Source organism: Tinamus guttatus, unplaced genomic scaffold (genome assembly GCF_059628265.1).
Source record: "Tinamus guttatus ecotype Peru unplaced genomic scaffold, ASM5962826v1 Tinamus_guttatus_pri_ptg000383l, whole genome shotgun sequence".
Taxonomy (NCBI): domain Eukaryota; kingdom Metazoa; phylum Chordata; class Aves; order Tinamiformes; family Tinamidae; genus Tinamus; species Tinamus guttatus.
In genome coordinates, this window is record NW_028288917.1 from 1354842 (window position 1) to 1369681 (window position 14840).

General features: G+C 46.4%; 1 protein-coding gene across 13 annotated transcripts in view; it reads left to right on the forward strand.

The window, feature by feature from the left end:
- Nucleotides 1-536: 536 nt before the first annotated feature.
- The window catches only part of MYT1L (myelin transcription factor 1 like), a 288588-nt gene continuing 274284 nt past the window's right edge, over nucleotides 537-14840 (forward strand). For 6 of the 13 annotated variants that reach the window (XM_088530567.1, XM_088530572.1, XM_088530570.1 and 3 more), the window contains exon 1: nucleotides 1365-2169. The gene's annotated coding sequence lies outside the window, so the exon portion shown is untranslated. Of the gene's footprint in view, nucleotides 584-1364; nucleotides 2170-14840 lie in introns of those variants that run through there. The other 7 variants (XM_088530574.1, XM_088530576.1, XM_088530577.1 and 4 more) reach the window with 4 other exon arrangements.

Here is a 14840-nt window from a genome sequence, read left to right on the forward strand (position 1 = left end):
CGGTGACCGCGAATACCCCAGAGGGCTGTTTCTGCTGGAGCCCCGACTGCCTGGCGAGATCAGGTACCTTTTTTTTTTTTTTTTTTTTTGGTGGCAGACTGTAAATGATTCCTATTCTTTGCTCCACAGAACATCCGATGTGGTGCCCAATCGGCTGGGAAAGCTGCGCAGACGTCAGGGGCTCTGTGTGTGTCTGCACAGGCAACTGCAGCTGGAACCTCCATTAGAGCAGCCCTATTGATTTCTGGCGCACACTGCAGTAACGGGGCTAGAGTGCAGGGGAAATATAAGGGGAAAAAAAAAAGAGAGAAAAGAAAAAAAAAGCAGAAAAGGAATCTCAAGACAGCTTAAAAATAGAAATTAGCTGAAGGCACATTGGGGTGTAGGTGCATACGTGCAGCACACAGCTTTCCCCAGAGATGAGCCACTGCACTGTTTGAAAAAAATAATAAAAATCCCTGCGCCTCCTAAAGAGCCAGTGTGCCCAGGTTTCACACGCAGTGCATGCCTGGATCGATGCTTCCCGCTGCCGCTCTCGCAAACTGCCCTTGTCTGCAGAATGCTTCTGTTTCAGCGGAGGACTGTAAGAGATGCGGGATTTACATTTTTCTTTCTTTCTGAGCACCCAGTCGTCTCTTGGGGGGCAGGGGAGGGCTGGAAGCACCGCGCCGAGTCTGTGCTTCCAAACATAGAGCACACGGGGCTCCGGGAAGTTGCTCCGCATTTACTGGCAGTCATTTTCTCTGATGCATAATGCACAAGGTGCCATTGCGAGCTGAGGTGCAAACCACGGGAGGAATGATGCTTCTGGTAGGGACTGAGCTTTCTTCTTCCTCTGAGGTTTCTTCCTCAGCTAATACCTGGCCATAATTTATAGCTGCATGTTAATACATTGTCTCGCTCTTTCGGCATGTCTGCAAGGAAAATCCCTGCAAGGGGAGCGCGGCTGCTGGCGACAACCGCCCGCCTGGCAGACGGGGACGAGACCGGGGGGACCCCGCGGCAGCCGCCCGGCTGGGCCCGGGGTGGCGGCAGTACCCGCAGGAGCCGCGGGGCTGCAAGGCGGCACCAGCCCAGGCGGGACCGGGCGCTCGCCAGCCCCGCAGCGCCGGCCCGCCCCGCCGTGCGCCGGGCCCGTTTCATTGGGACCGGCCCGCCCGGGGTGGCTGCTGATTCACGGCGCGGGACGGCCCCGCGGGAGCCGCGCGGGGAGCCCGCGCTGCCCGCGCGTCGAGCAGCAGCCTCGGCGGCAAAAAAGGCAAACCCAGACACCCCGGCAACGCTCCCCCCGCCCCAGCAAGCGAGAACACCCTGGGAATACGCAAAAAAAAAAAAAAAAAAAAAAAAAAAGGAAAAACCCAACAGCCTCCCAAATTACCAAATAAAACACAATTAGCGGAGGAAAAATCCCTTCTGCTCTTTCTTTCCCCTTGTAGCCTGGAATTGCCGGAGCTGCCGTTTCTTTTCACAGCTCCTCGTTTAAAAAGAAAAAGGACACTCTCTATTTCTCTATTTACCTGATAACTAGCTGGGGGTGGGATACCTGATTTAGCTGGAGACTTTGATTTGTGGGATTGACAACCTTATTATGCAGTGAGCTTATTATTGATATTATTCTGCTCTCGGTTGCCATGACCACCTTGTGAGAGACATTCAATTTTCTCTCTTCCATCATCATTATCTATGAGGCCATCTGTTGTGGAAAATGAATTCAGCCTCATTTGCATGACTGATAAGCAAATTTTTTTTTATCTATTTAACAGAAGGTCATATGCCGGGGATTTGGAGCTGGTGAAAAAAAAAAAGTGGAGGAAAAAAAAAAAGCCATCTCGAGAGGATGAGTGGGAGTGCGTGCATTAGAGGATGTATGTGGAAGTAAAACAGATCCCTCAGGCCTGCTAGCCTATCCTACTGCATTTGTCATTCCTGCCAGGGCGACATTTTTTTCCCCCTAAGCTTCTGCACACTAAAGAGAGTGAGAGAGCTTTTTCCCTGCAGTCTTCTCGAAGCCCCCCTGATTTTTTTCCTTGGTGTTGGTGGGTGTATTTTAATCTATATTTTTTGAATCCCTGGAAAATGGGGTGTCTTTTCAGTGTTCAGTGAAGAAAAAAGCAGCCTTTTCTGGGTCTCTGTGGTATGCTTCTTACTCCTCATCCTTTCAAAGTTGTAGTAAGCGAGGGTGTTTCTTAATCGTGCTGAAATGTCTTTCTTGTGTTTAACTTGTAAATGGTTAATAGTGCAAGTGTGGGCTGCATTTTATTCAGGGTGGGGGTTGATTCTTGTAGCTAACTAGAGAGATTATTGTGATTTTTGCAGTCGTTCTGTGGCTTGTACTTAAATGTCCATTGTTTGCTCTTTTCAAGTTCTTCTGACACTATTGCTGGGCAGCCAAAATTATAGTGAGCTGTGGAATAGTTCATGAAATATCCTAGAGTCTGTCTTTGCTATATGAACGCATTATGTTGCATGCATTAAGCATGTTGTTGTTTATATAAACTTGCTGCATGTTGGACGGTACTTGTTTGCTGTGGAGAGACGGAGACAAAAACTTCACGGTCTTGTGACAGTCAGACACAATGGAATAAAATGTTGTAAGATGCTATAGTTTTGCACTAAAATGACGTGTTAAAACAGTGGATCTGTACTTTTAAAGGGAACACTCATAAGAGAGTAGCATTTCTAAGGAAAACTCTCTTAAATACTTTGTAGTCATAATAGTTCTTATTTGTTCCTTAAAGAGAATTAGATCCGTAAATAAGGGGTGGTTAAATCAATTAATCCCCTCGAAAGCATCACAGTCTATACTTCCATTTAAAAATAGTTTACAGGAGTGAAACTATAGTCTATGTAAATTTAGTGCAAATTCGTTAACATTATTCACTGCTAGAAAGTAACTAAAGAGTATAAAAAACAACTTAGTAGAAAATAAATGACTTGCTAGTTCCTTATAAAAGACACATTACGCAGGTTTTCTTCTTAAATTTGTCACCAACGGCGATTAAACTTAATGGAACAAAAGCATGCCATTTGCTCCTATATGAGAAACAAAGTACACATCTAGGCAAAGAGAATATCTGTAAGATGCTCGTACTCTGCAGGAGCGTGTGCATAAGAGTAGATTTTTTAAATGATCCATGTTTTTCTGGGTTAGTTACTGTCCTTTTAAGATAGGAAATGAGATATAGAGTATACCTTTTTTTTTTTCAAATAAATACATTTGAGTTACAGTTGCAACCTATAGGGGCTCTCTTTATGTTTCCTCATTGCAACCCAGAAATGGTGGCGAGTGCTGAATTTCAGATGGAAAGAAGTTTCACTTTTATTGAGGTTAGACTCGGAGAGCCAGGTCTCTGCCTTGTCCACATTCAGCAACTCACTCTGGATTGCTTGCTTGGAATTCCTCTTTGAGTTTTGCTTTAGAAAACACCCCGCAGCAGACCCAGCACTAACTTGTCTCGGTAAAACGTATTGCTGGTAGTTGCTTGAAGGGGTCTCTTTTCTCCTACCGCTCTGATTTCAGACTGTGGCTTTCTCTGAAAGGGAGCCGGGTTTGATGCTCCTTCGGCATCGGCCATGTTAGGGCGCAGGCAGGGGCTCGCGGTGCAAGTTGGGCTCCCAAGTCACCCGGCGCGGGTGGGGGGTCCCCGCGGCCGCGGCCCCGCGCGGGAGCGGGTGCCTCGGAGCGGCGCCCCGGGCGCTCCCTGCCCCGCTCCGCGTCTCCGGGGGGCTCGGGAGGAGAAACCCGCGGCCCAGAGCGGGCGAGCGCGGGGCGCTCCCGCCCGACGGCCGGTAATTCCCTCCTTAATCCCATTAGGGCGCTGGGAGCGGGACGCGGCGCGGGCGGCCATTGTTGGCGCGCCGTGAGGCGGCGGCCGCCTCAGCACCGGGAGCTGTCCCTGCTTCCCTGCCTGCTTCCCTGCATCCTGCCTGCTTCCTGTTTCCCTGCCTCTCTCCCTGCTCCCCTGCTTCCTGTTTCCCTGCCTGCTTCCCTGCCTCGCTCCCTGCTTCCCAGCCTCCCTGCTTGCTTTCTGCCTCCCTGCCTGCCTGCTTCCTTGCCTGCTTCCCTGCCTTCCTCCCTGCTTCCTGCTTCCCTGCTTTCTGCTTCTCTGCCTGCTTCCCTGCCTGGCTCCTGCTTCCCTGACTGCTTCTCTGTCTCCCTCCCTGCTTCCCTGCTTTCCTTCCTGCTTCCCTGCCTCCTTCCCTGCTTTCCTGCCTCCTTCCCTGGCTCCCTGCCTGCTTCCCACTTCCCTGCTCCCAGCCTCCCTGCGTGCTTCCCTGCCTGTCCCCCGCCACACGAGCGTGGCTCTGGTGGCAGAGTGGGAAATCTGCGCATTTTAGAGCTTCTCCCCTGGCGTTTGACTGCGCTCTGTCTCCGCAGGGGGATGCGGGTTCAGCGCAGCCAGGCGCTCTCCAAGCGCGGGGGCATTGCAGGGGTTGGCACAGGGAGCCAGGCTTTCCCGTCCTACGTTATTCATTGCGCCAATCTCTTTCATGCATCTTTATTTATTTATTTATTCATGTGAATAAACAACGTATCAGGTTCAGCTCCTCAGAATTCACCAGCACTGTTTTGTGTCTAGGGTCTTTCCTGTACAAATCCCTATTTGCCAGAGCTGGAAAATAGGAAGCATTTCATTTGATTGAAACTTGGTCTGGAAGATCTTCGTAAGGTCCCTTTATACATACATACGTATTTGCAGTCTTCAGTCACAGCGGTGGTATTTAATATTAAAGTTTGCAGGCTAGACGTTTTAAAATCATTGGAGGAATAAGTACCTTAAAGGAAGGTACTTGATGTGGCATTAGGCATGATCTGCTCTGCCCTGTTTGATATTTTGACTTTTATTATCTAGTTACGTTGTTATCTTTTACTAACTGCCCACTGCACATGCGCAGTAAGTTTTTTTTTTTTTCAATCTTGTCTATTTCATTCGTATTCTTTATGAACATGACCCTGTACTGCAAACTGAAGCCACACATGAAACCCCGTTGTGTGAAGGATTTGCCAGGACGACCAGCGAACTCCTGCAAATCACTAAAGTCAAAATACTTTTGTGTTAAAGCTAAGAAAAAGGTAAGATCTATTAAGGAACACAACACATTTAAAAGACTTAAATGTACTAAATGTCAGCGATTCCTCTGCAGCCACTGCAGTCTATTGAAAAATAATTGACAAGTGCATTGAAACTGGAAAAAACTGTTGTTTTTAGTACACATTTGACTTTCAAATAGTTTTTCAGAGACATTGATACCATATTCTTAATGGGGCTTCCTATTTCCCCTCGTCTTTCCATTTCTTTCCACCTCCCCTCCAAATCAAAAGCTCAGTGAATATTGTCTCTTTAACTGCTTTAAAGAGCTGTATGTTTTAGGGATGCAAAAAATAGGACTGTATAGGAACAGGTTTTAACAGTGACAGCCACAATATGCAGGCCAATTAAGGCTGCTCGTTAGCGGATATATCCTTGTAACACTCCTGTCAGGCTGGAACTGCGCTCCCTTATTGACAGTGCTGATGCTGGAACTGTGCTGCCTGCGTGTGTCTAAAGCTGCTGTTCTCGTTAGAAACTACTACCGGTGACAAAGTAAAAGAAATGGGAGGTTTTCGGATGTATTTCGCCTGAAATATGCTAAACTGGCTAACTTAACCTTCAGGGACAAGAAAAAAAAAAAAAAAGAAAACGAAGTATATGTATATAAAGTGCTGTCCTCGCCGGCGCTCAGAGCTGCCCGCGCCTCCCGTCCCCGCGGACGGCGCGGCGGGGCCCGAGAGCCCGCGCTGCCCCCGGCTGCTTCCGCGCTCCTCTTTTCCTAAAGGCTCCGAATTCAAGCAGCTCCCCCCCGCGCCCTGCTCTCTGCGAAAGAGAGAGGCCAAAAGAGAGATGCCACCGGGGACGGCGGAGAGAAATTCAAGGGAAAAAAAAAAAAAAAAAAAGGCAGGCGGCTAGGTGGAGATGGGGGGGGGCGGGGAAGAGACACACGTAAATCTCCCTCTTTTTTTTTTTTTTTCCTTTCTGAGGAAACACCGCGTTTTCCAGTCCGCGTTTCCCCCTCAGACGTGGGAGCCGCGAGGGCCCCGTGTCGCTGTCGCGGTGTCGCCTCCGCAGCGCCCTGGCCCTGCCCCCCCGGCGCGGCCAGACGGGGCGGGAGCCGCGGCCCCCCCGCAGCCCCCGCGTGTCGAGGGCCGCGGGCGGCTGCCCTGGTGCCCAGAGGAGGAGGAGGAGGAGGGGGAGGAAGGGGCTGCCGCAGCACAATGGCAGCGAGCGGGGCGGGGGGCGGCGCGACGTGGGTCCTCCCCGGCGCCCCCGCGTGACACGGGCCCCTCGCGCCGCGGTGACCCGGCGGCGGGAGCCGCGTCAGGCTGCAGACGTGGGCGTCGTTGTGCGCGAGCCCGAGCCCCGCTGCACGCGCGAGCCCGAAACAGGCTCCACGCGCGAGCCCGAGCCCCGCTGCACGCGCGAGCCCGAGCCCCGCTCGTCGCGCTGGTGGCCCGAGGCTGAGGCGCGACAGCGGCTCGTCCCTGCGGCCGGGAGCAGCTCCGTGCTTTTGTTTCACGAGGCACAGTGTGGTAGGAACAGGTAACACAAGCGAGACCCCAGCAGCCGCCGTGCCCCCCGGCGAAGCGCTGAGCGCCTCCCGTTAGGATTCTCCCCGAAAGCCGCATTTCCAGGAGGGGGGGCGGGGGTGCCCATGGCGGAGGCTCCATTTTGCCGCCGCCGCGGTGACAGGGCAGCTGCTTCCAGCCGCATCACCCCGCATCACCCCGCGCTGCCGCGGGCCCCGCCGCCGCCGCCGCCTCCGCGCCGCTCGCACGGCGGCTCGGGCCGCCCCTTCCGCGCCCAGGGGTGGCAACGTTTTAATTTCTGCCTCCGACGCCAGGTTTCCCGTCCAAAAGCGCTATTACTGCTGTCCATGTGGCGAAATAATTAGCGCAGGGGCGCGCGGGGCTCCCGCCGCCGGCGCTCGGCGGAGGATGCGCGCTGGGCGCTCGGCTGCGTAAACGGCCAAGAAGCGGCGGGCGCTCGGCGGAGGGTTGCGCGGCCGCGGCGCGGGGCTCGCTGCATCCTGCTTCCCTGCGCGCATCCCGCGAGATGGAAGGCAGCGCGGCTGGGAACGAGGCCGCTGCCTGAGCGAGCCGGCCTACGCGGGCGCGCGGCTCACGCGTTTGGACTACGCGCGTTTGCGGTCCTGCGGCTGTCCCCGTGCTCCCCGCTCAAGGTAAAGCCGTCGTTTTGTCCAGCGCTGTTCTCGGGGCACTTCGCTGCTGTTCGGAAAGTGACAAGGAAAGTTCAGCTGCGCGGGCAGCCCCCAGAAGAGCGGCGGGGTTTCCCGCGCCGCTCCGCAGCGCCTGGACGTTGCGGCCGGCGAGAGCAGCGGCGAGCGCGGGCACCGCGCGCTCCGCTCCCGCGCTGCCCGGCGCAGCATCCGCGGCGGCCGCCGAGGGCCCGGCCCGGGAGGGACCGCGCCGGTGGGCTGCGGTACGTACCCTGCTCGCCGCGGTGCTGCGCTGCTCTCACCCCAACTCCGCGGCGGTGCTGGAAGCTGAACTTGGTGACCGGAGATTCCTAGGGAGCCTCGCAATGCCCAGTAGATATGTATCCAGAGAAGGCTCTTTTGTTGAGAGGAAAACAGAAAACAAAATAAGGAAATAAATAAGCGGTCTTTGATTGGCTTTTTTTTCCTTTTTTTTTTCTTTTTTTTTTTCTTTTTTCTTTTATTTCCTAGATAATAACACTGAGTCAGGCTGGAATTCCACTTTCCGAGCACAGCATCCATGGAGAGGCATTTCTTATATAATTCGGATGTTGTGTATAAAATATAAGGTGCTTTAATATTTAGTTGAATTTGCTTTTTTTGTGTGTGTGTGTGCAGTCATTAAGGAATATTTTTATCCAATTTTAATGATTCTTAATCTCCTTAAAATGGAGATTTTCGTTTTAACTGACCTAATTTCTAAACTGCAGTTAAGGCTGGGGCTAAGTAGCAATTATTAAATTATTATCCTTTAATTGTCTCTACGTAGTTTTTTTTTTCTTTTTATCGAAGAGGTGTGAAATGAATGATTGCCTTTAATTTCAGAGGTGTGGGTTCTTTTGTCACCTTCACCTATGCTGTTTTGGAGAACAGTAGCATACAATTCCAAAGGATATTTAGGTTTTGCTTCTCTTTGTATATGTCCTCCTCCCCTCTTTTCTAATTGACATTTCAGTTATATTTTTGAAAATAACCAAAGAAATTAAAGTCTTTGTCGTGTCATTCTGCAAACAAAAAATTTTGGAAGGAGCTGTTAACCCTTGGCAGGCATTGAGCAGTTACTTGAGGTGTTTTCTCAAGGTTCTTTAACTTTGGAATGAAAAGGTTAAACTTGGTTGCTGTGCTGGAGTCTGGTAAATATACGTGTGTATGCTTGTTTACAATATGGCACATTTAAAAACGATTGCAAAGGCAACATAACACTCCTAGCATTAAAAATGTGAAGTGAGGTAAGACTGCATGCAACAAAGCAGAATATTTAATAGGAAAAAAAAAGTGATGACTCTACTTTTCACAATTACATTAATTTTTCAACCGAAACAAAGAGTAAATGATGATGATGAGTAAATGCAAAATGCAATGCATGTTAAATGAATCTATGACTAGGATTTGATTTTATATGTATATATTTTGCAGCCTGAACTTTCTGGAGAGTGAATGTTGCTTTTTCATCACTCCAAACAACAAGGGCACGAGTTAGCACTAACCATTTGCAGTGGTTCTTTGTTTTCGATTCGAATGGCCAGTTATGTGGCTGCATTTTCAAAAGGGGCACTGGTTTTATCGTAGTGGTCCCTAATTCATGGCATGACTTTGTTGTTCTGCTCTCCAGTCCTGTATCTTCCACATTGTGGAATGGAGCGAATGGGTGTTTGGAGACAAAGACAATTAGGAAGGAAGAGGAGCTACTTCAGGGTGTCTGGAGCGTATTATTTCTCTAGATTTCCTGAGAAGTGTTTGTGAGCATCTTTTTGTGTTTGTTTCTCCTTTTTTTTTGTTGTTTGATTCTTGTCTTGAGCAGCTGAGTAAGATATGTGAGAGGAGTATTTTGGTGAATGCACATAGGTGCCTAGGAATATGCAGCAATTTATTAGCGAGGCAGGAAAACTTTGCAGTATGAATGAGGAAGAAAGTGCTGTTTTGTAAACTGTTCTCTGGACCAGTCTGGCTTTTGTGTAGACTCTAAAGGAATGAGAATAAATTCTTATCCATCAGAATTCATAGGAAAACCAGCATGGACTGGTTTTCCATTTAAATGCAGAGTACAGGCACATTTATAAAACAAAGTTCTCTGAGTTCAAACCTATTTCTTGATCAGCTCTGAGCACAGTCATTGTTCGGTTAAAAGATCTAGTGAAATAAAAATACTTTGATAGTAAATGTATATACACCATGGAATATTATGGAAATATTGCATTTAATATATTTCTATCTGAACTTGATAGATGTTTGCATCATGTAGATGAACTTTCAGTAGAGATGCGAAGTTCTTGACAGTACAGTACAGGAAAACTTTATGGCTGGAAATTGCTTACTGACCTCTTCTTCCTCATTATGGTGCAGAGAAATTCCTATAAGATTTTCAAAGATGTTCTAAGCAGAAGCAAAGCCACATTTCTATATAACAAAAAATGGTGCAGACCATTTTCATCTCCGCATATAACAAAACCTAGATTCAAAAGCAGCTTCAAAAGGAGAGCAAGACAATGTTTTTGTAGGATGTTGACAAATATTATCTCTTCAGAATCCTTCCCAGGATTTTGCTTTGATTAGAAGTGCTCTGGCTACTTCAACCATGGAAGAAAAAGCAGCAAAAGGTAACAAAACTGAAATGAAGAGGGAACATTTTGTGTTGGGAGGGGGAGGAGGGTGTGGAGACAGACAGAAGGAAAAAAAATCCACAATAGGATTTTTGATCCCTTAAAAGGGATCATGCTTTTAGCCAGGAAAACAGCAAGCATTATTATTAGATCAGATTTAAAATCTGATCTGATCTCAGCTCAGATTTGCAATGTGCCTGCTAGTTGAATGTGCTTGCATTGAAGCTGCAGCTCCGGAACATGGTCACCAAGTAACCAAACTAGACAAGTTGGTCGTGGAAATAATCAAGGCTGCAGGGCACCCCATGGAGATCCATCAAATCAGGTCTGGTCTGGAACTGTCTGGTAGGTTGTAAGCATTAAGAAATCAATGTTGCATCTGCCAGGAGCCTCTCTGCTTTGCTGAAACTCCCACCTGCCTAATGCATCTGGGCAATGGGTTTCATCAGCAACCAGTTTCCTTCAGGATGAATTTTAAGCATCCTAGGGCTCCAGCATAAGCAATTGATTATAGCTCTGCACCAGGCAAATTCATAAACATCTGTAAGATCACAGATTTTCAACCAAGCCAGCACAGGAGTCTATTATTTTGTGAAGTATTAAGAGGCTTCGTGTCTCATAGCTCATGTCAGCTTGGCATTTTTTAATCAGGAAGCTGATTAGAAAGGGCTTGCTATACTGTGGGATGTATGTTCACTTGGCATAACTTCAGCCGTTGCAGGCTGAGGCTCGGGAGTCCTGCAAAGAATCAGTGGAAAGTGGCATTAAAAAAAAAATTACTTTCATCGTAGGTTTTAGGAAGGCTGCTATTTTGTTCCCACTTTGCATGAGCCCGATTTAGACTGAAATTCTTTGACTTCAGTGGGCTTAGATAAGGCCTATGATGTCTTTTTATAGAGTGATAGGCCAAACATATTTCTGATGCAGCTCCAATAAAATCAGAAGAAAACAGCTCATTTTCCTGTATCTTTTGTAATTAATGAGATTGTTTAAGGACAGAATGTAAAGGAGAGTGTGCTAAGCACTTAATTGATCCTTTAGCCTCATTACTGAATAGCTTATTTTTCCAGTCTCTGTGGTGGTGTTTCATGCACACAGATAGAAATGATGGTGCTTGCTTGAGAGATGTAGTGCTACAAGTATGAGTATCATGTTTGAGTATACTGTTTTATTTTTCCAAGGGAAATTCCCTTTTTTTCTCCTGTCTCTAGGCAGGACTAGAGGATATTGCCAAGGGAATAAAATTTTATGCCTAATTTTAGTGTTCCTCTGGCTAATGTGGTGTGAATAAGTACCATGTTACAGCATTTAACCCAGTTCATCTTTGTCACTTTTTGAACATTTTCTCTGTTAAGTTAAAATAACCAAAATGTGGAATATCCAGGATTTGTAACGTGGATAAACTGTGGGCAGTGATTGCCATGTCTCTCGGAGTAGCTGCTCTGGCTTCCCTCTTGCTAAGGATCAGGGAACACCCTGGGAAGGGCTTCCCCAGGCCTCTCGTGCTGCTTGTGCCAGGGACTCATCCTTTTGTTTCTTATCTCCTTCCCCAGAATTAGCAGTTAAATCAAATGTCTTTATTTCCTGAATTTAATGCTAATCTAGCTTCTAAATGAGCAGTAGAGATTTGTTTTAATAACACATTTTCAGAACTACTAGCAATTCCTCTATTGTCTGAAGAGCAAAAGGCCCATGTTTAAATATGAAATTGTGTTTATAACAAGTTTGCCTACACTGTGGCCCTCATGCCCCATGCATAAGCATGCAGACTTGGTTTGGGGGTATGCGTACATTTAGGAAGAAATAAAACTGTTGTATTATGTCGTAGAAAATCTTATGGTGGCAAGCAGGATATTTTGTTTTCTGTGTATCTTTTCAGTGCTCTCAATGTGTTTTAGACACACTGGTATGAATTCAGAATGGTATTTCTGCAGTGTCTTGGTTATGCAGCATGACTTGCCTGATAAGAAGACCTACAAAACCAAACTCCTTGGGCTCGAAGCTGGCACTGCAAAATAATGCCTGCGTTTTGGCAGCATGTACTCACACCGAGCCTTTTCTGGGTCTAGTTAGGAGCACCAGGATGTGCTAAACTATATTCACAGATGGAAAAGCTTGTCTCTTCCCGTGCTGGTGAGAGCGCCTGCGCAGGTCGCCTGTTACCTTTACTAAGACAAACAGTTCCTCAGGATTTTCCTAATGCTCTGAGCAACCTACCTTCAATTGCAAACTCTGTTTTCTAGTGATAAAAACCTATTTCTCTCAGCTTTTTATAATACGCTGCATGTTTGGATCTACCTGAGCTTAACGGCATCACTGTGCATGGAGTTACTCACAGATAGGTGGTGCAGCTCAGGCTGCTGCATTCTCACGAGGATTAGGGTGATTTTTGGACGTTCCAAGTAAAAGAGGCAGAGGCTGTGATATGAGAGTGAGTAACACTAACTCTTCAAGGGAAAAGAATCAACCGAAAGCTACCAATGAAAAATATGGGCACATGATCTCAAAAGAGAGAAGAAAGGAGTCTCAGAAATCCCAGAATGGATGTAGACGAGCTGGCTGAGGCGGTGCTCAGGGAGAAGGCAGGAGCTACACTCACATCAAGGACTGCCCAAAGGCAAATCCCAGCTGGAAAAGGAGAGGAAGCCCAGGTATGTTTATTCACATATACTAATTCTGCTATTGTCTTTCTTTTATTCTTTCACTCTTTTCACAAGCCTAAGAACTCACCCTTTCTCTTCACTCTGTGCTTTCCTCTCTCACAGTAGTTTCTAATTATGTGAGGACCGGAAACAAAGGAAGCACCTTTTCAAATAGCCACTTTACTGTAACATTTTTATGTGCAGTGTCAATCATAGGCAAATAAACAAGTTTAAATAGAATAAATGACACAAAATATTAATCACTGACTGCTACTGATGGCGCATGTCGATTTCGTGTGGTTGAAGTTCAGTTGCTTGCAAACAGGAGCACAAGCAATTCCACTAAACCACATACCAGAGTCTTCCCTTGAAACAGATGGGAAACAAAAGACTTCTTTGTAAGCAATTCTGTAATCATCACAAAACCTATGTATTTCTCTGTGAATAAAATGTAAGCACACGGTAGAAGCCTTCATAGATGATTTCTGAGAGAAAAGCCCAAATCAAAAACTTTTAGAGAGTGAAAGTAGAGAGATTTTTTTTTTTGCTGGTTCAGGGAAGTGGCGTGCTGAATTAAACAGTAGTATTTATCCTGTTCCACTGATAGATTTTCAGGTTGATTTGTGTACAAATATCCCCCTTTACCTTCAGGACATTGTCAGCATTTCCCAGCATAGGTTCTTTACATTTTGAGAGTGAGTTTCTAGGAAGGCCTGTTTTGCTTCTCCTTTTGTAGTGAATTATTTCCTCACCATAATGGCTATGGAGAAGTCCTTGCTGTGAAGAAGGACTTCACATGTGTGATCAGATGACCTTCAACTGCTCTGAGGAAACATTTCTGGGGCCCTTTCACCCCAGGAACCAGTCTTTGTTTGATCAGCCATATGTACCACATAATTTTAGTATATACAGTAGTCCATACGTCTAGGTGTCCCTGCTTGAACAGGAGGGTTGGACTAGATGATCGCTAGAGGTCCCTTCCAACCTCAACCATTCTGTGATTCTGTGATTCAAGGCTTAAAGTGACCATCATTCACAGATTTGCTGAACTGTCCTCCACAAATCTGACCCATTTCATATAAGCAAAAAGCATATATGGGAAAGAGATAGGGATTTTTATTTGTGACCTGTTCAATCTTCTAATGTCTGTTTTTTTTTTTTTTTTTGCGCTTTGTTTTGTTTTGTCATTGTTTATCATCAAACCTTTCTGACAAGTGAAGAAAGAAGAAAAAGATTCATCTTGTCAAATAGTTCTGTTTGGCCCTTCTGGTGCAACAGAGTGGAAAAAAGATACATTTGAAGATTGGGTGTCCCGCTTTGGCAAGTACAGGCACTGCAAAGCAGTATGGCACAAAACACAGAGTGATTTCAATGGAGGAGCTGTTGAGACTCACAGCCAGCTCTGTGCCCAAGGTCTCATTGCACAAACCTTCCTTCTTCCTTTACCTCCTACCTGTCAACCTGCCAGAGAGCGAGCACAGATTGCCACAGTGCTACTTCCAGCCAACTCCGGTGGAAAATAAAGGACATGTGTTAATATGGCTCATGCACCTTCAACTTCTTACTTGCAACTTTATATGTCATTTATTACCATTAATAAAGCTTTATTATGTGAAAACCACAATGTATTTGTTCTGTTTAAAAAAAAATGATATGAAACTCCCTTTTACTCCCTCTGCACTTCTTACCAACTTCAGTGAAATGCGATTAATTTTAAATTAAAAATTCTAGCAATTGCAAGTATAGCTTGCTCATGGAGCACAGCAAGCAGATCTAAAGCAGTCCTGCCAATAGTGCATATCAGAATTTGCCTCTGGAGTTTCTCCAATTTAAAAGTACCTTCATTTTTTGTTTATAGAGTCATTTTTCATTTACTAAATATACCTGAGAAATTACTGGACAGTTACGACATCCTTATTTCCAGGTAGCAGGTAGATAACTTTCTGAATTAAGAAAGCAAAAGCTAGAGTAGCTTTCTGAGAATTGCATTTTATAAGATAACTGTATCATTATACGTAATCTGCTCTAAAGAAATGCCCTTCTTTACTGATCTGCAAAAGCATTTGCCCCAAATTTGAGTTTTACATAGTTTTGATTTTCGTACAAATGTTAGTGAGCCATCATCACTTAATACAACAATCCCAAAGTGTTACTTTGTGTTTACATACTTGGAAGACAAAAGGAGTAGAAGGGGGATATGCATCTTGCCTAAGAGACTTCTCGCATTCCTACGCTTTGTCAAGAGCCATAGTTCTTGCAGGCAATCTTGTAGCAATCAGGGGGTTCAAGTTCCTAGAGATGCCTTTGACTTTTCAGGGTATAAGCACCTTAGGTTTAGGAGCAT